General features: G+C 39.3%; 1 long non-coding RNA gene across 1 annotated transcript; it reads right to left on the bottom strand.

Annotated features, from left to right (window-relative positions):
* Positions 1 to 26917, bottom strand: LOC121630525. Its single transcript, XR_006008544.1, has 3 exons — positions 25500 to 26917; positions 7159 to 7166; positions 1 to 12 (listed from the first exon to the last, which is right to left on the bottom strand). It is a non-coding gene; the product is annotated as an uncharacterized LOC121630525 (long non-coding RNA).
* Between the last annotated feature and the right edge of the window lie 974 nt (positions 26918 to 27891).

Below are 27891 nucleotides of genomic sequence, written 5' to 3'. Positions count from 1 at the left end.
AGTTTTGCAAATCTGTTCTGTAGCATATAGTCAGTCTTTTCTTTCATCTGTGCTCTCTTAGCCAGGTTACAGCCGTATGGGTGCTGCTTTATTGGTTTGGCGTTTCCTACATCAGTGTCATGGGTTATTATATGAGTGCGAGTTGGAACGTCGCTAAACAAAAGCCAATGTGTGAAAACCAAAGCCTCTATGTCATTCTTTAGGAGATCAGATAAATGTTGAAGAGTGGACGGTAGGGACTTTATCATTTCTGAGACATATTCACCTTTAACATGTTTATATGGCAGACAGGCCTTACTCCTTCCATCAGGAGTGACGGTGACGTAATCAGTAGCGCTCAATTTATTCTGGATCATATATGGTAACGCAAATCAAGCTTCTAAAGCTTTTCCTTGTACAGGAAGTAAAGCTAATACTTTATCGCCCTCTTTGAACATGCGTGATACAGCCGTCTTGTCATGATGCTTTTTCATTGAGTGCTGAGCCGTCTGAAGTGCTTCTAATGCGAAAGCCCGAAATCGGAGCAACTGCTTATGGAAAGTAGATACATAATCTAGCACATTTTTCTCAGGCGGCGAACAACTTGTCCTTCAGAATCTGAAGGGGTCCTGAAGTTTATGTCCGAAGATAAGCTCATTTGGACAAAAGTCTAAGGACTCTTGTGAAGCTTCACAAGCTGCAAACAGCAGAAATGGGATTCCATCATGCCAATTTTTCCCTTCATTGTGACAATACTTCCGGAGCATTAATTTCAGTGTCTGGTGCCATCTCTCTAACGCACCTTGGCTTTCTGGGTGGTACGGGCTTGAAGATACATGATGAACTGATAACTCATGAAGGACTTAATTAAATACTCTTGACATAAAGTTTGTTCCTTGATCGGTTTTCTATAACTTGAGGAAGTCCACATGATCTAGCCGTAATTCGCCGTAAGGGAGTGGCTTCTGAATATCGAGTTGCGGTGCACATTAATGTTAATAGAGACACGTTTCCTGACTTAGTATGCGGTAAAGGTCCAACGCAGTCTAAAATAAATCATTCAAACGGTTCAGTCATCACGGGTACAGGATGCAACGGAATGATTGGGTTTTCCCACCACCTGACAGACTTAGCAACTTCGTGTGTATTTAACTACATCAGATTTTAATCCAGGCCAGCAAATATGCTTTACGATACGTTGGTATGTTTAAGTAATGCCTAGAGGTCCTGACCATTCACTGTCATGAGCTAAGTATAGCACATGGTGGGGAAAGGGCATCGGAACCACTACTTGTGTTGTCACATTCCAGTCAGCATCTGGGATGACAACTGGACATCAACTTTGCATTAACACACCATCTTGAAGAAAGAAAATTCTAGCCATTAAGGATGCTTGGTGTTCACTTACCACTAAAACATGGGCAAAATAAAATAATAAGGGGAAGCAATGCTACTTATATGTAGGGTCAGTATAGTAAAAAATAGTAAACCCGTAAGAAGAGAAAATGGGTACATTACACATCCATACAATCACAAGATTCACATATTCTAGCCAGAGTCATAGATTCACCTTAATTTTGTCAAGAACATATTTTGTTTTAATCCATTTAATCATTTTTTATTTTTATTTTTTTATGCCTCCACATGGTGACCTTTCTGCTCTCTGAACTTTTAGAGGTGATGGTCAGGCTGTGGTAAGTCCTTTTCGATCAGTAATGATGAATTTCTTTGTAAAAGTCGTCCATATTTCCTACGTAGAAGAATACAATCCTGCAAAAAATACTTCTGTAATTTAACCAACCACAATCTTCAACGTAATCATGCCAATATTTAGTCAATCATATAATGTGACACCAACGTTCAACCAATCATAAAGTATGATGCTTATGTACAGGTGTAACAGTTTGTTGTCTGGTGATGGTGTGGATTGAAGGGTTGTTGCTTTCTGTCTATGGTTTTTGTCTCCTTTCTTCTTTCCCTTTTGCTTCTTTTTGCTGTCTTCCTTTTTTTCTGTCCCCTCCGGTCTGGTCCAGCAAGATTACATAGAATCCATGATTCAAAGTAAATAAATGAATCAGATTATCAAGAGGAGCCTTATACCCACAAGCCTCCTCTTGGCAGAGCAAATTTGTTCAGCATGATACAGCATCCAGATTATCATTTTGCTTGCTATGATGCTGGACAGGACAGGTTAAAAAAAAAAAAAAAAAGTATGATGTTGTCAGCAGGCGTAGGACCCCGAGCAGATCTGATTACCTGAACACATCTGGTACACTAGAACAGGACAAACAATAAATTACACCAACAAAATTCCACACATTTTTGTGGTTGGCTGAAACGAAATGATTTAAATAAATATCAGTTATTATCTATATACATTTTAAATAAAAATGGAGAGAAACACTACATGAATATGAAGATTTGGAGCAAGCAGAAAGTCGGGGTGAGGAGGCACTATGTCAGGGAAAAGAAGCAGCTGCAGGACTCCCAGAAAAAAATGTAAAATGCATGAAGCGAGATAGAGATTAAGGTTTTTGCAATGGTATTGGCAAGAATTTTAAAATACTTTCACTCCTGAGCGTAACCAACTGTCAAGGGCCCTGCAAGTGTTCTTTACCAATTAGTGTGGGTGTTTAAGAAGTGGTGTTGCCTGGCAATGGATAAATACTCGCTGATCACATTTCCTCACTGTTTTGAGCCACGTTCAAACTCATAAAATGAGACAAATACACTTCAGCTATAATTACCATTAGGTTTGGTTTCTGAAAAGCTCAATATTGGTGGGTCCCAAGTAAAAAACTGTAATTTTTTTTTTTTTATTATTTTTATTTAATTTTTTTTTATAAATGTGCATAATTTCTTTTCTATCATCTGAAGAAAGTGTTCTTATGCAGACTTGTGTAGTTTTGGAAAAACATTACAAATCACGTCACTGGTTCACATAGTTTTCCTGCCTGTGTGTAAAGTAGCTTCTTATGCCAGCAGAACTTTGTGTGAGAGCACGCTCAGCTCTTTTTGCATAAGAGGAAGAAATCCTCCAGCTCTGTCTGCTGAAGTGGCTTCAGGCTGTGCTCCTGATTGACTCGGCGCCTCTGGCTAACGACCAGCTTCCTGCTTTGTCATCACTGGCAGACTGAATTACCTGTCAGTTGAAGGTAGTTGCTGCATCATGTTGTGCCTCGGGTACGACAGTGTATCCATGAGGAAAGCGTTGAGTTCAAACTCCCATCTCGCTTTGTATCACTGAGCTTAACAGACATTTACAGCAGTCCAACTCTTCATGCAGCGAACGGATACACATATCCTGAACAGTGAGCTGATACTTAACTTGTGCAGAGGAAGTATAAAACATTTTAGGAAATAAGTTTTCTCTACTTCTGGAACTGAGTTTGAAGTTTAGTCCACTTTTCAGAGATGTTGAGCACAGAGGTGAATCACAGAGCACGCCTACTGGATATGAGCTGAGGGATGTACGACAAGAGAGATTAATGTGTTAGTATTACTTACCATGGTAACTGATGCTGAGCACATAATCCGGAGGGGTTTAAGATTTAAATCATCTTTTAAATTCCAAACTTCCCCCAATTCTGTTCCTGATGAAATCCCACAAAACAGAATCAGACTTTCACTCCTTTATAACAGCTTGTTCCTTCTGGCTGAATGAAGTGGTATGCGGGCGCCATATTCTCTCTATTAAGAAACATGGGATTACATTGCAGGTTAACCTGTCTCATAGTTTACACCTGTGGGGTCCAAGCAGAGGTGGTTTTTGCTGTGGGCAATCTGTGTATGGGTGCATGAGCTGAAGGACAGAAACAAAACTACCATTTTCAGGCTATCATTTTACAAAATATCACTCATTCCTATGTCATTTTAGTGGAGTGGGCGCTCCCCCCCATAGACATCTCCAGAGGTGAAACTTTTTCCAAAAAATGCTAACCTGCCTGTAATTATACAATCCCTCTCCTCATTTTCAAAATGGAGTGGATAATAATTTTGAATAATTATTTAAGACTGACAATAAGCAAAGGAAATTAAAAACACAGACTCCACTGGGAAGACTAGTTCATCTTGGAGCCTGCACACACCTGCAGCTTCATCTCAAGGTGTCCAGCCTGCATGTTTTAACATACAGAGTAGAATTAGCTCACAGTAAGTCAGGAGGTACAACAGAAAAACATGACTCAGTGGACATTTACCGGAGAATGAAATTCCAGCCCCACTTTTTAAAATATGTGTTCAAAAACATTTACAAATGACAGATAATGATCTTTTTTCCTGCAAATAAAAAGATGAGTGAAATCTGGCCTTTTGACTTTTTTTATGCTGGTATTTCAAAGTGAATGGCCAAATTCAGATGTGTGTGTGTGTGTGAGAGAGATCAAAATGACCTGACTGCATTTACCTACAAACTGGTATTCTGTTTAGATCAGATTATAAATTCTCTGGTTTGTATATTTCACTCTTGGTGAAAAGGAGGCAGAAGGAAAGAGATGAGGATGGAGTAGATGTTGGTACAATGAGTGTGAAGGGCAGTACAGGGAATGAAACCCTCTACCACCTAATGTTGGTATTTTAGTCTGACAGTAGAAATAAAGTTGCTAATGAACATCTATTGTTGATGGTTTGTCTAAGTACTTTTTGCTAGGGATGAGAAATACCAAAATAGTTCCTGTTGATATAATAATATTAGTTTATGATACTTTTACAGTGATTTTTTTCTTTTTAAAGCTGCATGATGTCCTGGAGGTGTTCCAGTCTGGTTTTAAAACTCTGCACAGCACCGAATCAGCTTTGTTAAGAGTGTTTAATGACATCCTCTTAGCAAATGACTGGTGAACATATTGTTCTTATTTTATTAGACTTAACAGCAGCTTTTGACATCGTGGACCACAACACTTTAGTGGCTCGGTTATGCTACCTAGTGGGCATTGGTGGTACTGCATTGGAGTGGTTCAAGTCTTATCTCTCTGACAAACGCACGAGTGTGACCTTTGGAAATTTTTAATCCAGCTCTGCTCTACTTCCTTATGGGATTCCCCAGGGGTCGATTTTAGGGCCTCTGCTTTTCTCTTTGTATTTACTGCCCTTGGGCTCAATCCTGAGAAGGCATGGCATCTCTTATCACTTTTATGCTGACGACAGTCATATGTGCCCCTTAAAAAGAAAAATGCTTTCTCCCTTGCACGTCTCCTGGCATGTCTCAAAGACATAAAAGCCTGGTTGGCCCTAAACTTTTTATACCGTAGTGAGGAAAAAAGTGAAGTGATGGTGTTTGGTCCCAGTGGCTTTTGTGAACCCTGCTCCATTGTTTTGGGTCCTTTCGCAGGTTTTTTAAAGCCAACAGTCTCAAACTTGGGTTTTAAGATGGACAGCGATTTTAAACTGGATAGGCAAATCAGCTCTGTAGTAAAGTCCAGCTTTTTCCACATCAGGCAGTTTGCTAAGGTCAAACCTTTTCTTGAAAAACAACGCTTTGAAACAGCAATCCATGCCTTCATTACATCTCGGCTGGATTACTGTAATGCTCTTTATTTTGGGGTTAGCCAGTCCTCCCTTACACGTCTCCAATTGGTGCAAAATGCAGCTGCACACCTCCTAGCTGGAGTACGTAAGAGGGAGCACATAACCCCCATCCTGGCCTCACTTCACTGGCTGCCAGTGCACTACAGAGTTCATTTTAAGATTCTTTTATTTGTTTTTAAATCTTTAAATGGTCTGGTGCCTCCATACCTCTCTGAGCTACTCCACCCCTACGCTCCTGCTCGGTGCCTCAGGTCAGCTGACCTGCTGCTCCTGGACGTACCGAGGTCCAAATGGAAGCTCAGAGGGGCACGAGCTTTTTCAGTTGCTGGTCCAAAACTGTGGAATGAGCTCCCTCTCCACCTTAGACAAGCTTCTTCATTGTCTATTTTTAAAACTCATCTTAAAACCCATTTTTATTCTTTGGCTTTCAGCCCAGTATGAGACTGTTCCTCTATAGTGTGCTGTGGTTTGTTTTATTTATTGGTTATGTTTGTTTATAATTAGTTTGTTTTTAAAATTGCTTATTGAACAATTATTTTATTATATGTTATCATATTATTTATTTCCCGGTTGATTTTTGTATTTTTATGTGTTGTGTTGTCCATTTATGTTCAGCACTTTGTTTCAGCTGTGGTTGTTTTAAAGGACTACATAAATAAAGTTGAGTTGAGTTGAGTTAAAGAAAAATCATCCAATTGTACAGTGTACATTAATATCTTTATTGCAAGGACAAAGATGAGAAAGATGAATTAAATTCATCCTTAATACTTGAAATAAATGCTTTTAATATTCTAATAAAATAAACTGAGTGTAAAAAATAAGATATCTTTTAGAAATGATTAAATAATAAGACAGCTAATTGATATATTATTTAAATGTTGTATATTGAATATAATAAAATGGAATTTTCCAAATAAAAGTAAAAAGATGAATAAAACATAATGCTGAAGAACCTGCATTAAACCATTAAACTGTTAAAGCACAACATCATCATAAGTAACCCTATAACAGCATCATCTTGACATCGGATAGGCTACCATGATCATGTGACACGGCAGACACAGAAGGAATGCGCTATGGCTGGTTTTTAAGCTTACAGATCTGTACATGAAGCATTGAGCATTTAGATTTATCCAGTCAGATGGAAACAGGTGACAGCAAAATGCAGACATGGATACAATCAATGCCTCACCACGGATGACTTCACAGCACCTTTCATTCTCCTCATTCTGTCTCTTTGCATAAAAAAACAACATTTAGTTACTGTAGCTCAGCAGCTTATGATACAGAAATGACTCCATAAAAAATTTATGAAAAAGCTGCTGTGAGATAGGAAGAAAACAAGCTGTATAGAGGCAGCAGATCAGCTGGCAGGAGTCTACTCTAATTTGAGAGACAAATTTTTTAAACTAAGTCTATTTTCACATAAAAGAAGAAGAATGGGTGGGTGGGTCCTCATGTATTTGGCCCAACAGCTTATCCTACCCACCTGTATCCCTTAAAAGCTCGAATATAGGGGCGTACTAATCCAGAGGCTTTCTGCAGAAACACAGCAGACTGGCCATCTTCCCAAAAAAATCCCAGAGAATGTGATTGTTCCTCTTTGAGCCACATGTCTTATTTTAAGTGCAGCTTGTGTGTAGAAGAAGCTACAGTTCTTCCTGTTGATGAAACATGTCAAGTACACTCAGATAAGCTTTTCTCCAACAGCTGTTAGAGTCTTTTAGAGCAGAGCTGCTAGAGGGAAGGTAGGTTAGAAAATTTGACTCTGCACACAACAATAAGCCAGGCCTGGAAAACACAGCAGCCCTGAACTGCACAGGGATTTGCAGAGCTTGTGCATGGGTGACTCACATTGCATACATTAGCATTGGTTTGCCTTATAAAAAGAATAAACAGAGAGAGGACCGGGGGGAATTTAACTGGCACAGCTTTAGGATTTTATTTAAGGAGAGCCAGACTTGAGAGGTTTTCCTCCGTTTTCTGTCTCTGCTTGTGGCCAAACAGTACAACAGGAAGCGATGCAGTCTCCCTACATCTCCTGTTTCCTTGGTTACCTGAACTGACAAACATGCACACATTATCCATTTGTGAAACTTGGACACATGCAAGCACATTAAGCGATTAAGTGTTTCAAGGCAGCATGGACAAATTGTTATGCAACTGTCCCTCTGTCGCAGTTTGATCAGAACACACACAATCATGTCGTGTTTCACCTCCAAAGACAGTACACTGACTTACATTGATTCATTTGAGATTAAACATTTACTTAACCTAAATCTAACCCAACACTTGCTCTTAGGTTGATAGCAGATGGCAGGCTCAAAAACATCTCTTGTTCCAAAAGAGTGACATTTAAAAAGTGCCAACATCTCTGAAGAGCAAGAAATGCTGATGGTATCACCTCTTCAGATTAGTGTGCAGGTGAGCCTTTGAAAACACATAAACAGAAATTATGCCTCAAATATTTTTGTCTAATTGAGTTTTCATGAGCTCCATTTTCTTAGCCAAATGTGGCCCCTTCTGGCTCTTAAAAGGCCAAGCTGGGGGAAAGCCAAAGGCTTCAAAAATTCACTTCAAAATTTAATGAATGAAAGGATGTCAGACACAACTGAGAGTATGCAAGTTAAAATTTCAGATGGTGACGTCTTGAGCTCTCCCCAGCTGTCACAGAGCAAGAGGCTGGAAAAATGTTCACTTAGAAGATGTCGTGACCAGATTCTCGTGGTCAAAAGATCCATTGAAGGATGGCTTGTGGTCCTATCCCAAAAGACCTTGGAAAAAGATCCATTGCCCTTTTCTGCTCCAGTAAAGTCTGAAATCTAGATAATTTACCACAGCAGAACTGCACAAATCACACAGATCTACATACAAAAACATCCTCCAGATGTTTCTGCTACACCAAACACAGTGAGGAATTATTGAAGGTTCTACAAGACTGATTTACAGTATTTACACCAACACAGAGGAGAGAAACTCCATAACTTTTACTCAAACCCAAGGACCTGTTCTGATCATTAGAAACTAATCTTCCTAATCGCTTTTTCCACTTTTTTGTATAATTTTAAAGTTTAAAAATAATACGTTATACTGGGACAATGGTTAAAAAGAGATAATAGAAACGGTCTTCGTTCTCATAACAGTTTTATATATAGGGGACCCAAAATGTACTGGTCCAGGACAAAACTAAATCAAAATATTTTTTTAAGCCTAATAACTTCAGGTTATCACCTGGTAAATGTCTCTTTATCCTCACATAAGTGATCCTATTATTTCCATCATAGACCAATTATCAATCCAGCCACCCTCCAATACAGCCCAACCTTCCGGTTTTGAGTGGCATAATCCATCTCCAAGGTCTTCACCAAGCCAACCAAGCACAAGGGGGATTGAGCTTGGAGTCCTTATAAGGTGCCCGAGTCACCTGAACTCACTCTTTTAAATGTAGTGGAGCAGCTGATCTATGTTAAGCCAAGAGGCTCATCTAAATTTACAATCTAGAGAAAGTAAAAACAATTCAGTCAGTTTTTGAAGCAGTGTTTGTCTTTGAGTCATTACATTTAGGTGAGGGTGGGGATATCAAACAGCTGGTTTACAATGTTCTCTGGCCTTGTAATGGCAGAGGGGCTTGTATGCTCTTGGGATTTGTCAGGGCTATGTTGTCAGGGGGTAAATTGTCTTGGTGGGGGTCAAGCACAACAGGCCAGGGTTGAAGCTCCAGAGAAATTTTAGCAATTAAGCTTCTATGGATAAGTTCAGGGCCTGAAAGACATGCTTTATATGAGAATTTTCTAACAAGCACCCAACAAAATCAGTGAGTCTATTCCTCACAAACAGGCTGTATTTATAAGGGAAGAACATGCAGTAACCAAAATGCATATCTCAAACATTTTTCAGGTCTTGTTAGTGATAGCGAGTCTTGTGGCTCAGAGGTATTAAATTATTTCCTCAGCCCCTCCTTCTCTGATCAGCCTCCTGCCTGTGTCAAGGACAGCAGTGACTTTTAAAAAAAGACAAAAAAAAAAATCCCTGTCACGATCCAGACCCTGTATCCTTCCCTTAATAGATGCCTACACACCAACACTGACGCCCTGATGGGAATAGAAGCCATAAAAAAAAACCTGGAAAAATACAGACACAAATAACTATTGTACCATGTAAATATACGTGTCATTTGTTTGATCAACGGGTAGAAAATTCATGGTCATAACAATAGGGAAGCAATTCTCAAAATTTCTGGCCAATGTTTAGATAACAAAATTGAATCCGCACTCAAGAAGCATCTCAAACATATAACATTCCTCTATCATCATGCCATATGATGACAACTGGTGCATTTTAACATGTAATACACTACCGTTCAAAAGTTTGGGGTCACTTTGCCATGGGATTCAATAGGGAAGTGACCCCAAACTTTAGAACGGTAGTGTACCTCCTTTTATTTATGGATGCAGAATTCAGAGAATGAGGACCAGGTGATAATAAAATTATTCAAAGCATTCTGTAAATTAAATTATTTCCTTTCTCTCCCCTTAGAAAATGAAAGGCATTTGAGAATCCATCAGCTTAACCAGAACAGGACCAGGATAATCTTATTATGATCAAATCACTTTACTTTGCCACCACTGTTCGAGCATGCTGCATCTTAAAGATCTTCATAACAAAAAATCAGTGTCATCAGTGTCATCACAAAATCATCACAAAATCATCACAAAATCATCACAAAACAAAACAAACACTGTCTTACATTCCTGTTAAAACCCACCAACAGAACTGGACAGCAGGTCAACTCTCCTATAAAAAACAACAAAACACATTTATAATGGTCACACATTTTATTTCCCTGAGTGTAGGACTAGATATTTCTTATTAATTGTTTTCATAAAAAGGTTTGCTGCCTCCTGCCCCAAATGGTTTCTGATTCTCTAAAATTCACAATTCTAGGATCAGAACCAACCTATCTTTGGTTGTAGTAAAATAAAATACTGGCAGCATAGGCCATAGAGCTTACAACAGAGTGTAAAACTAATGAGCAGGGGCAGAGCTAGAGGGGTGCTCAGGGTGCCACTGGTCAATCACCTGAGACTCTACCCCAGTTTTGTAGCAGTGCTAATCTAGTTATATGGTAGCACTAGATTAGTTTTCAGATAATGTGGGGAAACCATGTCATTAGTGTTCAGTGAGTGTATTTAGGGACTAGACATCAACTCAGTTAATAACGTTTTTCACCTTCAAAAAGTTGTTTTTGAAGCAGCACTTCCTGCTTCTTGTTTGAGGTGCTCTTTGGATGGAGAAGGGAAGACTTGTTATCACAAAACTCCAAGGCACTCTCCTTTAAAAGGAATTAAGTCACCTTTATTTCCATGGCATAGTCATGCCCTTTAAAAACACCAACACGTTTTATCCCACTGGCCTTCGTCAGGGACTCTTTTGACTCCCTCCCTTTGATTCCCTCACTCACTATCAAAACAAGATTTTCACATTGGAGCTGGAAATAAATTATAATGATGCTCAAAGAGTACCTAAATATCCAAGTTGCTCAGCACTGACTAAGCTAGGGCTACATGATCCAGTTTGATTTAAACAGGAGGTTAGCTAGGCTGCTAGTTGATTTCAAAGTAAGGTACAGTATGAAAATGTAAAGAAATACATACCTGTAAAGAGTCATATTTTCAATAGGAGAATAAAAGAATGAAGAGAAAGGGAGAGGTTTACGACTTCTTTGTAAAGAGGAAAGACACAGATCAGGTCCAGACTGACCCCAGCCTCAGTGTCAGCAGCTCCCAACATGGAGTTAGCCAAGCCAGTAATTGTGGTCAGACACAAGGTTCCAATCTACCACCACCACCAGACAGTAAACCAGAATTCCTATGGAGAGAAGCCATTGATCCCAGTGCAGGGATCCACAATCCTGGTCTTCGAGGACTGGTGTCCTGCAGGTATAAGAAGTTTACCTTCTGCAACACACCTGACTCTAATCAATGAGTTAGCAGACTTGAGCAGATTATTAATGTAAATATGGTTCTTGTGTCTCTCTAATGTGACCACAGTTATCACAGCAGTGTATGTGAATCTGTGTTAGAGACAATAATTTCCTTTTTAGTATATGACTCCCCCTGATAATCTTTTCCACCTTTTGGCCCCCATGTATAATAATCTAGCTCTGCCACTGCTAATAAGCTTTATTAAAATGGAACCAAGTAGCACTCCTAAAAAAATAAAAAAGGATAAAAATTCACATTGAAAAGATGAGATAATACACTATTTGTACTGTTTGCACTTACATTAAGCATCCATTAGTATCAAATGATGAACAGACATTCCATTTAGCTAATTTAAGTTGAACAATCACCATATGGATTAATGGATTGCTTGCACTTACCCTACACACTCCACTGCAAACACTCACACCAGGCAGTTTATCTAATGAGACATCACTCAATTGTGTGGTCATTAAGTGTTATTTAACAGCATGGTGTTTGTTTTGCTGAAGCTTTTATGCTGTCTTCGCTACGCTGACCTATAAATCTGAATCCACTTTATCACACTTGCAGAGTGAACAAACACTGAACTGATTTTTGTGTGCATGAGTTCAAAATGTTGAACTGGATCCAGATTTGTGACTGCATGTGCCAGGTCACCTTGTATTTATCAAACCCACATGAAGAACACAAGAAACTGAGCAGTGTTTTCCCAACCACTGGTGCTTCTTTGCAGCATTCAGATGGTCAGTAATACTCTGTTTTTGACTCCTTTTGATGGTGCACTTAAATTCATTGTATAGATTCCTGGAGCCACCATTATCCTGCAGTGTTTTGGTTTTGAAGCATGTTTTTCCAGCCTGGAGCATCAAGTAACAGCTGAATTTTGCTTTGTGGCACCATGTCACATGGCAGCAGTACCATGTAGTAAGCAGTAACATGTACTGGCTGATTCAGCAAAGAAACCCAAGAAAACATTATGGAAGTAAGAGAGGAATAGAAAGAGTCTGGTCTTTACTGGTTGGAGAGAGCTCAGAAATTAGATAGAATGCAAGATGGATGCTGCATTAACTTTCATTTAAATGTGCAAAATTACAAAGATCTGCCAAATTTTGGAAGCAATGCACCAAAAAAAAACCAAAAAAAAAAAAACCAAAACACTGAAACTATGGATGGGTGTTCAGGTGCAGTTTTATAGAGGGGGCAATGTTGCAATGTACAAGGTAATGTGCTAAAATCACATAATTTTAGAGAGAAATAAAAAAATCATCCATCCCCTTTATATGCCCCCTTATTCCAAAGCAGGCTTGCAGGGCGCTGCAGTCTATCCCAACTACTAGATGAAATGCTGGGTACACCCTAGACAGGTCCACTACTGAGGGGCAAACAACAACTAATGATCACACTGACTCCTGGAGAGAATTTAGAAATTCCAGTTAGCCAGACATGCATGTCTTTGGGCTGTGGGAGTACTCAGAGAGGAATCCACTTATACACATAACATGCAAACTCCACACACAAAGATTTGGTTCAACCCCCAGCTTTATGCCTGACAATAATGTGATCCTTCTGAAACAGATTAACATCTTTTCTACGACCACAGGATGTGTCTTCTGACATGGTTGTTTAAGAAATGAGAAGCTTCTGACTGCATCAGTGAGGGTTAAAAACTTGTTGCCTATTGAAACATAATCATCCCGGCAGTAATGACCCACATTGAGGCTCTTACCTGTTTGCTTAGTTAAATCCAGGTGGTGATTTCTTTTTTCTCTTTTGTCTTTTTTTATGTGCAAGTGTTTATGCCACATGAGCATTTGTATGTACATAAAAACTTAAGAAATGTTAGTCCCTGAGGGTGAATTTATATAACTTGATGTCCACAGGTAGGCCGGATTTCCTATATTGTTTGGTGGAGTAAGTCTGGTGCTCTACGAGCTCCTGTGATTGGCCAGTAAAACCTGGAGTGAGTTTGAGTGGTTGCCCAGTAACTTGGATAACATCCTTCTCTCTGACACCGCCATGGCAAAGTCCAGTTCCTTTCCCATAATATTGGCCTTGCAGATCAGTTAATCATGCCCATTGGAGTTGGCTTTTTTTAGTGTGTTGCCGCAGGATGCAACAGAGCTGACCACCACAGATTCAAAAAACATCCTGAGCATCAGACAGATGTTGGAAAACCACATCAGCCTCAGACAATGGAAGGCGACTTTGGCCGTTCCAGTAGATGGCATGGATATTTGTCCAGTCCAGCTTGTGATTGTGAATAACAATGTCTTACATAAAAAATGAACATGTATTCTTGTAACTTGTTTGGCCTTTTATTGATTAAATTACAAATACTACTCCTGAGCAGTGTCCAGGTTTTGTAACCTTTCAACACTTCCAACTTACAAGAAGATTTTGACTGAAAAAATGGAAGAATATTTACAGACAGAATTAAGAATTAGGAGTTTCATGGTGTTGGGAAACAGATGTGTCGAAGCAGGATGAAAAGTCCAATCAGGGCAAATGTGAGGAAACAAATATTCCTGATTGGACTGAGTGGATCCAGCATAAAGAACAGTGGCTGTGCAACAAACGCAACACAGATTTGTTTTGCTTGTGCGTTTGCGTATGTGTTTTTAGGTATAATTTTGGTGGGAATATATCATTGTTGTACAACTAAAAATATTTAAATAATCCAAAGTGATTGATAACTGATAAAGAATGTAGAGCATATTTATTTGAAGCAGTGAAATGTGAGAAGGAGCAGTGAGATTTTTAGGGGGTGAGGCGAAAAGCTTTGCAAAAAGTTGATAAAAAAATAAAAGCTTGGTAGTTAATATTAATGAATGCACTTTTTACAATCTCATAGGTCTGTGAAACATAAACATGACAGCTACATCTCCCGTTTGGATCTCATCTTGTCATACAGTCAAAGGTTTGATTGGCAGGAGGAGAAATCCCACTGCGAGGTCTTTCCTTGTCTTCGCCTCCAGCTAAGCCTCTCTGCGTGGTGGCAGCTGTCTGGGTAAGCCACTGGGAAACAAGTTCTCTTCAGTGACCCTCCCATGTCCACATCAGTGTCGACACAAGTCAGTGCTGCCAATTTATATTCCCTGGCCATAGTGAACTGGATCTGCAGGCATCCAGTCTGATTTCTGTCTGAGTGCTGGTTTCTCCACTCTCATCAGGCACAGAAAATAAACTGATACAGAAAAGCTCATCAGATGGAATTGTGCTGTTTTGTGTTGCTGCCTGCAATACCTCGAAATTCAGTCTTCACTGTTTTTGAATTACACATATTTATAGTTTTCCGTTTTATTTTATTTTTTTTTTAAAACAGATGTTAAAAACAAAAACAAAAAACAAAACGAAACAAAAAAAAAAAAAAAAATCCACAGAAAATCCCTTTTAACAAGCATCAAGCATACCTTGCTCCGGTTGATCAGCTCCATCAATCTGATCAGGCTCCACCCACTTGTCAACATCAGCTCTGCTAAAATTTAAACAATAGCAAAAAAATTCAATCAAGCATTTCATTGGTTAAAAAAATTTGTAAATGCCTCACAGCGCAGGATAAGTCATCAACATTTCTTATGGTTTTTATGCAAATGAAAGAATGAAATTCAGTGAAAAGATTGCAAAAACTAAGCAAGAGAACAAGTGCAACTGAATGCATTTGGTCATACATATTCACAGATTTTGAAATATTTGAACAGAAGTCAAAATTACATTAAATAATAAAAAAAAAAAAAAAAAAAAAAAAAAAAAAAATTACATTAAAGGAAAAAACTTAAAAAGTGCAATAATCTTCCTCCCTGTATGGGTAGTTTTCTATATTCCTTTTGTGGCCATATTGGGCTTTCCTGTATGACTGAAGCAATCTTAGAGTTAAAACTTTGCATCTTATTGCCAGAAACCTAACCAGAGGCGTGGTTCTTCTTCTGAGAGGTTGGGGAAGGACCAGAAAGAGGTGGTCTGACTGCCCTAAGGAAAGCTGTATGGCTTTGTATGCATATTTAATATTAGTGTAGACATGATCAAATGAGTATTGTTGTCTTGTTGGGCACTTTACATGCTGATAGAGTTTATGTACAACCGACTAAGTTTGTCTGATTAGCTATAATGCATACTCCATTGGGGTGAGCTCACTGAAGCTAGTTTATGGTGTCTGATGGCAGCGAGAGAGCTATGCTGGCATTACCACTTGTATATAAACAGCTATGATTAGCACAACTGTGAGCTCTCTATCAGACGGCATTTAACAGAAATTAGCTCTCTGTCCAGTGAGCAGTATGTATGTTTAGCTAGACCAGGGCTACTCAATTCGGTCCTACGAGGGCCGCAATCCAGCAGGTTTTCCATGTATCCCTGCACCAACACACCTGAGTCAAATTAGATGGCTCTAACAGCCAATCAGGTTCTACACAATGACTCATTAATTTGACTCAGGTGTGTTGGTGCAGGGATACATGGAAAACCTGCTGGATTGCGGCCCTCGTAGGACCGAATTGAGTAGCCCTGAGCTAGACTATCAGTTACAGCATGAGGCGGCATGGCTCAGTGAGTAGAGTGGTTGTCTTCTAGCCCGAGGGTTGCCAATTCAATCCTGGCCTGGATGTCATATCATGGTTGTCGTTGTCTCACAGCTTGTCGTGGCTGGTTCAGCGTTGGATCCCTTGGCTACCTGTACAGCATGGCTTTTCCGAGCCCGGTGATTGGCTGCTTCTGTGGTTAGCATCGTGGTATGCGGTCCGGCTTGTTGTGCGGCCAGCCATGCTGAGCTTCCTACTGGCTTCGGCGGACGAGGTTTTGTGGCGCTGGCTGCGTCCATCTGTCCAACTGGATTATTGTTTGACATTTTGGTGGCTTTTATGGTTAGTCGCTGGCTGACCATCCAGTCGGACAATTTTTTTTTCCCTCTGTGGATCTCTGTCGATCTGGTCGTGTCGCTGTGTGTTTACAAACACAATCGGCGGCTTAAAGACCTCAACAGCTCGGACTGGCTGCGGCGCCAGAGTTTCCTGGTTGTGCACGTTCTGTCTCGAGTCTGTGTGCTTTTACTCGTTGTAACATGCGTTTCTCCGTACTAACTACATTGTCCTTCTGGACTATGCTACTCGGATTTGTCCTGCACACTCAGCCAGAGGCTGTCAGACCTGCCTGCAAGCCCCCACCTGTACCTGCTATAGTGCTGCGCTATGGGAGTACAATGGACTTTACCCTACAGCCTACAGATGTCTCATCCTTCTGGACTACGATATCTCTCGGACTTCCTACCACTCAGGTATTTTATCTTATTCCGACCTTTTCATCTATGTTGCTGCAGCAGCTCTCTGACTCTAATTCTCTGTTCGCGGTTATGCCTTCAGTAAAGGTTAAACAAAGACTTTCCCTCTGTGCTGCCCTCTGGTGCTTGTTAATTATTCTCATGCTTTTTATCTCTGGGAATGTTCACCCAAATCCTGGTCCTGGTATAGATAATCCTACTACTACTTCACAACTGTTATTCAGAGACTTCTATAACAGCAAATCCTTGGGGTTTTTACATGTAAATATCTGCAGCCTGCTAAATCCAAAGCATTTTGATCATTTAAAAACATTGTTACATACTGCTAATCCTGATGTTTTAGCTGTTTCCGAGTCCTGGTTAAAAAAAAGTGTCACTGATCAGGACATATTTATACCAGGTTATAATGTATTTCGTAAAGACAGAGCCACTAGGGGCGGTGGTGTAGCCATGTATGTTAAAGATCATTTGCAATGTGCTGTTGTTCTGTGTAAGTCTGTCCCCAAACAGTTTGAGTTGCTGATATTAAAGCTTAGACTTTCAGCCAGTTTTGTTCTCACTGTTGCTGTCTGCTACAGAGCACCTTCTGCACCAGCTTCACTCTCAGCCATTAGTCAGCTCCTTGTACCATTCACAACTTCTGAGTTTGTTCTTTTGGGTGATCTAAACTGGGATATGGTTAACCCTCCTGACACAGTTTTGCAGCAATTTGATGCTCTAAATCTTACTCAATTAATATCTGAGCCCACCAGACCAAATCTAAAATCTCCCTCATCTTCCACGCTGATTGACCTCATTCTCACCAACACCCCATCTAACTATCAGTCTGGTGTTTTCAGCCAAATAAGCGATCCCTGTGCTATTGCCTGTGTACGCATTGGCTGTTCAGTCAAAAGACCCCCAGTCATTGTAACCAAGCGCTCTCTCAAGAATCTTAACATGCAAGCCTTTCTTCAGGATGTTGAGGCGGTGACCTGGGATAGAGTTGGCTCTGCTCCCTCCCTGGATGAGGCATGGTGTTTTTTCAAAAATACATTCAGTCTAATTGTCAATAAACATGCTCCTTTGAGAAAATGCAGAATCAAGAATCGTTATAGCCCCTGGTTTTCCCATGATCTGGCTGAACTTATCCATCATAAGAACACCCTCTGGAGGAAAGCCCGCTCCACACAATCCCCGGCGGACTGGCTTGCCTTTCGGCAATTCAGGAACAAAACAACACAGGCCATCAGGAATGCTAAAATCTCCCATTTTAAGGAGAAATTTTCCACCTGTGGCTCTGATGCGAGGAAGTTCTGGAAAACCGTCAAGATCATGGAGAATAAGCTTGCCTCCCCTCAGCTACCAATCTCTATGATATTCAATGACATTGTTATTACTGATAAGGCTCGCATGGCTTCACTTCTCAACCATCACTTTGTCAATGCGACCCAAGTTTCCCCTGTCTCAGGTCCAGATTTGGCTTCAGCAAGTGAGGTCGACTCAGCCTCATTAGATTTTCAGCCTTCTCCACTGAACAACACACCTTTTTCCTTCTCACCTTTCTCCATCTTAGAGTGCAGGATGAGCTCACTAAGCTGGATCCAAACAAATCTGCTGGCCTTGATGGTCTTCATCCCAGGTTCTTGAAAGCAGCTGCTCACATTATTGCAGCACCTGTCTCAAGTCTGTTTAATAGGTCATTACAGTACTCCATCCTCCCCTCCGACTGGAAATCAGCCATGGTTTCTCCACTCTTTAAAGGTGGCTGTGGCACGGATCCAAACTGCTACCGACCCATCTCCATACTTCAGGTCTGCTTAGCCACCTTTATTGACCTTGCCAAGGCATTTGATTCAGTTGACCATAAGATCCTTCTACAAAGGCTCTCCAGTATTGGTCTGTCCATCTCCTGCTGTGACTGGTTCTCCAGCTTCCTTTCTGACCGTGCCCAGTTAGTGAAAGCAGAAAACATCATGTCAGAACCACTCATTATTTCCAAAGGTGTGCCTCAAGGGTCTATTTTGGGCCCCACCCTTTTCTCCATTTACATCAATGACAAAGATAAAGCTGCTGGCAGCTCTCGGATCCACCTGTACGCCGATGACGCCATTCTGTATTCAGTCGGCCCCTCCCCACAAGCTGCTGCAGCTGTTCACCAACTCAACCTCACTTCAGTAGAGCAGTCCTTCCACAACCTTCACCTTCGCCTCAACTCCAGTAAAACAAAGTGCATCCTTTTTAGTCGGAAAACTGGGCTGACACCCTACCAATACTCACCTGCCTAGACGGCACGGCTTTGGATTATGTCAACTCCTATAAGTACCTGGGCATCTGGCTGGATTCATCTCTGTCATTCGTCACCCACATCAATAATCTCCAAGCCAAAATAAAAGCCAGATTAGCGTTTCTTTTCCGTAATAAAGCCTCTTTCACTCACGCAACCAAATGCACTTTAGTCAAATTGACTTTACTCCCAATTTTTGACTATGGCAACATCATTTATAAAATGGCATCAAGCGCAGCCCTTAAAAAATTAGACACTCTCTACCACTCAGCCATACACTTTGCCACAAACGCCCCTTTCCACACCCACCACTGTGATCTCTATAAATTGGTGGGCTGGCCCTCCCTTCACACTCGGCGACTCCATCATTGGTTTCTTTTTATTTACAAGTCAATCTTACACAAGACACCTTTCTATCTCTCATCTCTTCTCCACCTCGCTCGCAGCACTTATCACACCAGGTCAACCGAATTTATTAAGCTCATCATTCCCAAAACCGCTACTGTTTTCGGCCATAAGGCCTTCCACTTTGCCGCTGCAAATGACTGGAATACACTGCAGAACACTCTCAAACTTCCATCTCTGATATCTTTTTCTCTGTTTAGACAGAGACTTCAACAGATTATTGTAGATACTTGTTCCTGCTGACGATGCTGACTCTCCCTTAGATACAAACATTTCTCCACTACTTTTTCTTTCACATAGATCTGTCTTATATACTGTGTTCTACTCCCTTTCCCCCTTTCATTTTTATATATTTGTACTTGCTCTGCGCTTTTTTAATTTGTATTGTATTGTTGCATTGTGGTCCTGTGTATGCACAGTTGTATGTTTGTATGTATGTACGTTATTTATTCCTGCTGGGGCCTCTTGGCCAGGTCATGTTTGTAAATGAGAACTAGTTCTCAAACATTTTTTTTTACCTGGTTAAATAAAGGTTCATGGTGTCCCTGAGCAGGACACCGAACCCCAAATTCCTCCTGATGGATCGTGGTTAGAGCCTCACATGGCAGCTTCCGCCATCAGTGTGTAAATGTGTGTGAATGGGTGAATGGTATGTATAATATAAAGCGCTTTGGGTATTGTTTCAGGTATAGTAAAGCCCTATATAAAAACAGACCGTTTACAGCAATTGCTATGCACATAAATGCACGGCTGCTGTGGGGATTAACAGGTGAAGCCAAGTCTTAGATACTATTAAAACACAGCAGTCATGAACATAGAGATTTTCCACCATAAGTTGTCCCACCTTTTTGATGTTACCTGCATGTGTCCCGCCATCCTGTTTTCTCCATTTTACTTTAACACAGGTGGAGCCCACCAAAGGCTGATTCCACCCAGACAATGCAGTGTGTACATCATGTATACAGAACAAGTTTGGCTCCCATTTTAACAGGTTATATTATCAATACTGGTTGCATGAAAGTTCATCTACAGTTTCATTGTGGTGTCCAGTTTTAATTCAAGAGGTGCTCTAAGTGTCAGGGAAATGGTTGTCAACAAAGCCCCACAGCTAAAACATTTTGTAATCCTGTTGAAAAATGAGCCAGCTTACCTATAATTAATAAAGTAAATACTTTTCTTTTAATTTCAGAAACTGAATGGATTGATTTCAAGTGACAGCTGAGCAGTCTTCACTTTCACTCATATCAACCATGGATTACATAAAACTGTTTGTGGCCATTACCAGAGGCATTGCATCAAAAGGATTGTGCAGGCAATGGCCGCACCACAACAGAAAGGTCAAAGATGTGAAGACACACATACAGCCACGATGCAGCAGTTCTGCAGAGCACATCCAATGCACACATCATGCTACAAATGGGAAGCTGCTCTGACATCCAGTCTAATCCTGAATCAAGCTCTCATGGGTAATTTATAAGTCCAGCGTGTAATCCACAGACAAACAGCATAGGGCCTATTTTTCAGTCTATTTACTACCCTCACTGGCCTTACATGCAAGTGTTGCTGGATGGTGACTATATCAAGTCCTCCAATCAAATCATGAGGGTCGCTTTTCAACTCCCACCCCCACAGACAGGAAAAGGAAATGTGACTCACCAACAGTTAAAGAAAATATCATCCTCTAGTGCATCCTTTTTGTGAGAGGGTAATGTTATTTGATGCAGCACTTTCATTGATTGTGTATAAATACTTTTCTATCTTTTGAGTTGCACTTAGTCAATAAATCAACAAAACTTTATTAAAACCCTTTTGTCACTTTTTGGTTGGGTTTAAGTGAATACATGACTTGGAAAGGATCACGGTTTATGCTAAAATCCAACATCCTAACATACAGAACAGTGGTCTGTGTGCCATATTTTGCTTCACAGATTTGCTCTACCAAGGGAGACATGTTATATACATGGCTGCCCTTGATATTTTTATTATTTTTATTGTAATCTTATTTTCTTTAGTCTTTATATGTCAGTGCCAAACCTGTCAGGGAGATAGAGGAAGAGGGAAAAAAACACGTTAGGGAACGCAAAAGTATTGCGAGCTAACACAAAATACTTTGGGATGATCGGAGAGAGTGCACAGCCTGTTAAAGTCATTTTGCTCATTTTCTTTAGGTGTTTCTAGTCTGCATCTGTCCATCTCAGCATCTAGTCAACATAAACACACCTGACAATGACTTTACATCCACATTAAAAGCATGTCCAGGTACGAAGTATGTACAATCAGAAATACAAAAGATAAATTAAGGAGACAATAAAAATAAAAAACGGGCCCAAAACACAGTCAACAGTGGTGAGGAAGCGTTTTTGCTCTCACACACAGACCATCGGGCAGCGAGGGCAACCTGGTGGATGTCAGGTCCGTCAGGGTGGCCGTGTCTATGCATAACAACTGATGAATAATACATTACAGCAATCAGAGGACACTTCCAAAACTTTTGAGTGCTGATGAAATATATTAAAGACAGAAGATTAAATTATCCTTTTTGAACCAGAAGATCCTGAAGAGAAGCCAATAAAACGTCTTCTTAATAATAAGCTGTAGCAGTTAATAATTCAGTCATGAAAATGAATGGAAATTTAAGTTTATTTAATTACCAATAAATCCTATCAATCTTACTTTACAGTCTAAACACAATCTGCCAAAACAATAAAGCAGCAAGATGCTTGATACTGTTTCTGATTACAACAAACCCTTTGTCTGCACTTGTAAGTAATATGTTAAAGCACTACGTTACAACAACATAGTCCCTTTGTTAATGTAAAGTATCATGAGGGAATGCAAAAGTACTGTGTGCTAATGAAAAAAAAAAAATAAATCCATGTCTGTAGTGAGAACAGTTTTTGTTTCAGGCATAAAATAATCAGAGTATGTTTGTTTGCTATCAGACATACAGCCAAATCAAATGAGACCAAAACCTGGTAAAATTTAAGGAGACATATCTGACTCAGAGAAATAGTTTATTTGGACATTCTTTTGAACAGATAAAATCATACATGAGAAGCTCATGAAATAATACAGCATCTATAACAAGCATACAAAATATTTACTACTTTACAATGAGAAAATTGCACAGCAAATTAAATAAGAATGTTGTCCATTTTAAGTACCTGCAAAGGAACAAATTAAGACACTTCCCACAAATTAAGACTATATTCTATACTTACATTCATTTCTTCGACCTGCTACAGATTTCATCTGATATTTAATTTTACAAAGCTTTTCAGAACTTAGTTTAATGTGTTGTTCTGCTCCTAACTGTATTTTTAAGCTGTCATTGCTTAATATTTTCAGTTGTGCTAAACTCGATAGGGTTGTTAATTGGCACTACACTGCAATAAGAACATTACTGATGTTAAACAGCCTGTTAAACCAAAGTAAGATTTATTTGTGAAAGAAAGGTTTGTTGGTTTGAAGGAATTCAAACACCACAAAAAAACAAAAAACAAAAAAAAAAACCTGATTTTATCCAGTTAGCGCATCTTATTTAAAAATAACCATACCTCTCTATACAAATCTTGAAATGAAATTAAGAAAGCATTAACAATTCAATCAGATTAAAAAAAAAAAAAAAAAAAAACTACACAATGCATCAAATTCCATATTTTTGGATTCAGACTGGCTAACTTGACTACGTTAGCATTCATGCTAACATATCAAGCTACATGCTGACAGCAGATGGACTGTTTACACCCATTTGTCTGTTGACTGAGGGCTCGAGTTCTTTTGGCCATTGTAACCTTGGTTTTTTGAAAGTGAATGGTGGATCTGACAGAACCAGAAACTACCAACTCCTTTTGGATGAACCCTACTTTATCCTTTTTTATTAAAATTTATTTTATTATTTATTTATTTATTTTTATGAAAAAGGGACTCAGTATTCACTAAATAGGCCATGTCCTCTATAAGACATGAAGCTACTTAAAGACAATATATACTCATTAATAAGATGTCATTTCTTTAGGCTTTAAACTGATTTATTTTTACAACCACATTTCGTCTTTTTATGATCATTAGTCATAAAATCCAGGCTCAAGGCACTTCTGCATCAGATGCTTCATATTGGCAGGTGGGGGGACCAGTGAGGTTCAGACAAGAAACTGAATTTAATGCTGCACACCAGACACAACACAAACAGCACATTTTTAGCCAGTGGCGGGAGATACGTAGCACCAGTGGTGGTGCCAATGCTCATGAGCCAGCTATTGTTCTGGTAAGTGCACAACTTGCCTTGTTGAAAAATACATGTAAACAAAAAGACACATGGTGCATACATTGTACTACATACAAGTGTAATACTACTAACTTTAGATACACCAAGGCTTCCAAGGTTTTCTTAAATATGGTTTTGACTGGTAGACTCTTCAAAACAAAATATTTTTTTAGGTTATTTTAAATTTATATGATGCATCTCTGATGGTAACAGAGTGGTAATACTGGGGCATTAGTGCTACAAAAAACTGGCAACTTGCACGTCTGCAAAGACTCCATCAAAGCTGCAAGATATATGCAATGATTTCATAAAAGGCCTCATTTACCATAAACATGGCTCTTTGAGACATTTTGCTGCCATCAAATTCATGGAGAGCCAAAATTTCTTAATAAAAAATTTAAAAGTTCCCAAAGATCTACATATTATTGCTTTATGTCTGCATTTACATTTTACACAGCATCCCTTTGGGAACTGGGCTAATAACACCTCAGATATTTTCATTTTTGTTGAACTAGGCCTCTGCACATTAAAATATATTATTTTTCTTTATAATGTTTATGTTGACATATTGTTTACCACATTACTGGTCAAACACAAACTACAATTTATACATATAAATATGTCATTAACCAAGATAAAATAGTAGAAAATACATAAATTCAACCAAATATTTAAGTTAGAGGATGAATTTTAAAAATTTAATTAGTCTGCTTCACTACAATCAAAATGAAATACAATCAGATTTTCAAAACAAACAACAAAAACAAAAAACCAAAAAAACACACACAAAACCAAACTGAAAACAGAAACTGGTTCATTTGAAAACAAATAAACCTTAAACGTGGGAAGGCTCAAATATACATCATATTGACAGCAACAGCAGAAAAATGACTTTAATATACCTTAAGATATGACAGTGGCTTGTGGAGATTTGTGCACCAGTGTGCTTCAAAACAAAGATTTCAGAGATTGTAAAATGGCTTTATAATTAATAACCAGGTGATGACTGACAGATGCTACAAAGTGTGCCCAGTCTGCAGTGTTTGAAACTTTCCAGCTAAGTTTTATTTTGTTCAGGTCTAAATAAGGCAAAGGTATCAAAAAACAACATCTACCACTGACTTCATTTTAAACTCCAATACTGAAGACAAGAAAGCCATTTAAGCATGTAACTGCTCCAAATATCAAATGTATGATTCAGGAGAAAATGACAAATGACACAGTCTTAAGTTTGAGAGTTAAATTATACATTAATTTGTGTTACTTGTTATTATTCTATTGGAAAAAGCGCTAATTATCTCCACTATGTATTTAAAATGCACATTAAGTCCATCAACTGAATTCACTTTCAGAATGATTTAATTTAAACTGTCAAACATTTTAATGCAGAGAAGCTGTGTGTTCATCTATGTAATTGTAAGCTGCAAAGAGTGTAGCTTACACGGACATTAACAGCTCACTAGAAGTTGGGGTACTAATATTTATCAATCCTGCAAAAATCATGAAGTGAAATGTGAGAACCTATAAAAAACCCGCATGGCAGCCAAACTGAAGCAACGAGGACCCAATTATGGGAGCCGAGAGCAGCCATGCTGGAAGACGTCTGCTGTGCTTTGTCAGCATCTTAGTCTCAAGATGATGTTGGGTCACAGGCTATGCATGCCCCATCAGTGGCAAAATATGTTTTTACACCTTCATACCAAGCTATTTTTATTCCAGCTTCAAAACTATCAGTGTAATAAAATTTGTTGCACAAGTTCTAAATGTTTAACGCACATCTGGCAAATTCCAGACCAGAAAAACAGGATGATTTAAATACATACACAGCTATGTGGAAGCAAATTAAATGAAAGTGACACTGAATATAATAACAACTAAAAGGGCAGTCATAGATTTTCCTCTGAAATAAAACAGATGATCCAGAAGTGATGCTTTTTCTGTCATCCATGCTCAAAGTTCAATAAAATTTAGTGGCTGTAGGTAACAGGTAAAATAGTTAAAGCCAAGGTATCTGTACCACTAAGTAATTTAATGCTTCTGTTTATTGTTAATTTAAAGCATTGTTTTCCATATTCTAAGAAGTAGAAATGATCATGGCAGTGGTGTGCATGAAACACTGAAAGCTCTGCAGTTTAAACACAACAACAAGTAGAGCTTGCATAAAGAAACTACAACTTTGGCAATCCAACTTATGTCCATAAAACAGCTGCAACCTCAAAGCAATTCTTCAGTCATGAAACAAAATATATCAGTTGATTTACTATGACTTTATATAGTTTGTTTGCTTAACTTCACACTGAACTGTTAAGCTGAGTTCATCCAGAAAAGTTCTGGTGTTCACATATGAGAACAACTTGTTTTCTCAGTGTTCCCTTTATATTTTATTCTGTTTAATCAATTTTAAGTGACAAAAATGACTAAAACTGCAAAGACAAATGGAAAAATTTGACATTCCAATTGAGACATTTCTTTTTTTTTTTTTTTGCCAGTAAAACCAATGGAAGCAATTTTGGCTTTTTGTATGCAAATTTCTTCTTAATCCATTGTATGGGAGAAGTTGTTGTTTCTTTCAAGGGACATTGTGTAACGTTGTTTACTGACCTAAATCATTGGTGTATTATGACCTCCACTAATGGTCTGACACATTCTTGTGAGCAAAGAATTTTACATTTGTTTTTATATATGATGGGTAAGTCAGTAGGAATGCACCATAATGGTCTGCCACCTCGAAACTACAGCCACCGGCAAGGGACAAAAAGCACCAACTACACATTTTCCCTATGAGCTAGCGCACAGTGATTGAGACACCAGAGGAGAAGATAAACGAGAGCGGGTTACTACCCCGTCAACTTAGAAAATCTGTTAAAATTGTTATTCACAAAAGTACCGGACCATGCATGCCGCGGGGTTCCATCCATTTCCTACTCAGAGTGTAACACAAAAACTCAGGCAAGCAAAAGAAGTAAAATGCTTGTGACATTTATTTGCTCACCTGTGAAAATAAGAAGTTAAAACAGTTCACAGATTCCACTTTGAACAGATCCAGAGTGGTTGTGACCTTCTTTGTGTCATTCCCAGCACTGCCCTCATCACAGTGAGGATCCCTCTTTTTATACCATAAGCCCCTCCCACTAGGCTCAATATCCAAATGAAAATAAATGTACTAAAAAACAACTGAAAAACCAAAAACCCCACATCTCTTTGCAAAGGTGTAATTCTAAAATTAACTTTCACATGATTAAATCATTTTCCTAAAGAAATACACCTTTACCAACATTTAATTCCCCCTAATTATTACCAACACAAAACACCTTGAAACCCAAGTCACATGATCAAGTACTTCATATTTAAGGACAGCAAAATCCTTCTACTCGGTTTTGCCAACCAATGCAGGATGCGGCCAGCATACCACACCCCGTGACAACTGGTGAGTGTGTGCGTGAAATGTAGGCCTATGCCTAAACCAGGTGAGAGTGTGCACCCTTGGCTATCCTACTCAAACAGAAAAGTGGTGATAAAAATACAAAAGGAATACTGAGGTCCATTACTAGCAGCAACAGAGGGAGCGAGAGTAAATGACGTGTGGGCCGGCAGCAGAGTATGTATGTATGTGTGCGCACGTATGTGTGGCACTCATGTGTGCATGCGCTGATCACAGACGGAGCGGGGGTGCTGCTCCGTGACAATGAATATGCAGCGGTAGCAGCACAGGAGCTGTTTTCACCATCGCTAAGAAACCGAAAAAGGACATTTAAAAAGCAGCGTGGTCAGAAGATACAAAAAGAGAGGATCAACATCAGGCTAGCCTTCCCCAGGTCGAAGGAGCTCAAGAAGGAGAACATTTTTAAAGGGGATGCTGAAGTTGCCAGCTTTCTTTTCAACAAATAAATCAACGGTACTGCCTAAATTAGTCTAAAGCTAACTTTTTTCATTAGTTTTTTTTTTGTAAAGCATTTCTTGTTACCATGGTTAGCAAAACAAGAGTTTCTGCTATAACACACAAGCCTCGTTGGTACAGAAGTGTATCTTTACATGGTTTCAGTCGCTTTTATAGTCACTGTAAACATAGGCTTTCAGTTGTGGTAAAGCTGGACTAAAAGCCGGTGGAAAGGCTTTATAAGCTGGCTTTAACTGTGACAAAAAGCTGGTGTTGTGTCGAGGCCAGTTTCCCCGTCGATCTGTTTCCCCTTCCATT

Source organism: Melanotaenia boesemani, chromosome 19 (assembly GCF_017639745.1).
Source record: "Melanotaenia boesemani isolate fMelBoe1 chromosome 19, fMelBoe1.pri, whole genome shotgun sequence".
In the NCBI taxonomy this organism is placed as follows: Eukaryota; Metazoa; Chordata; class Actinopteri; order Atheriniformes; family Melanotaeniidae; genus Melanotaenia; species Melanotaenia boesemani.
This window is presented reverse-complemented; position numbering and strand designations above follow the sequence as displayed.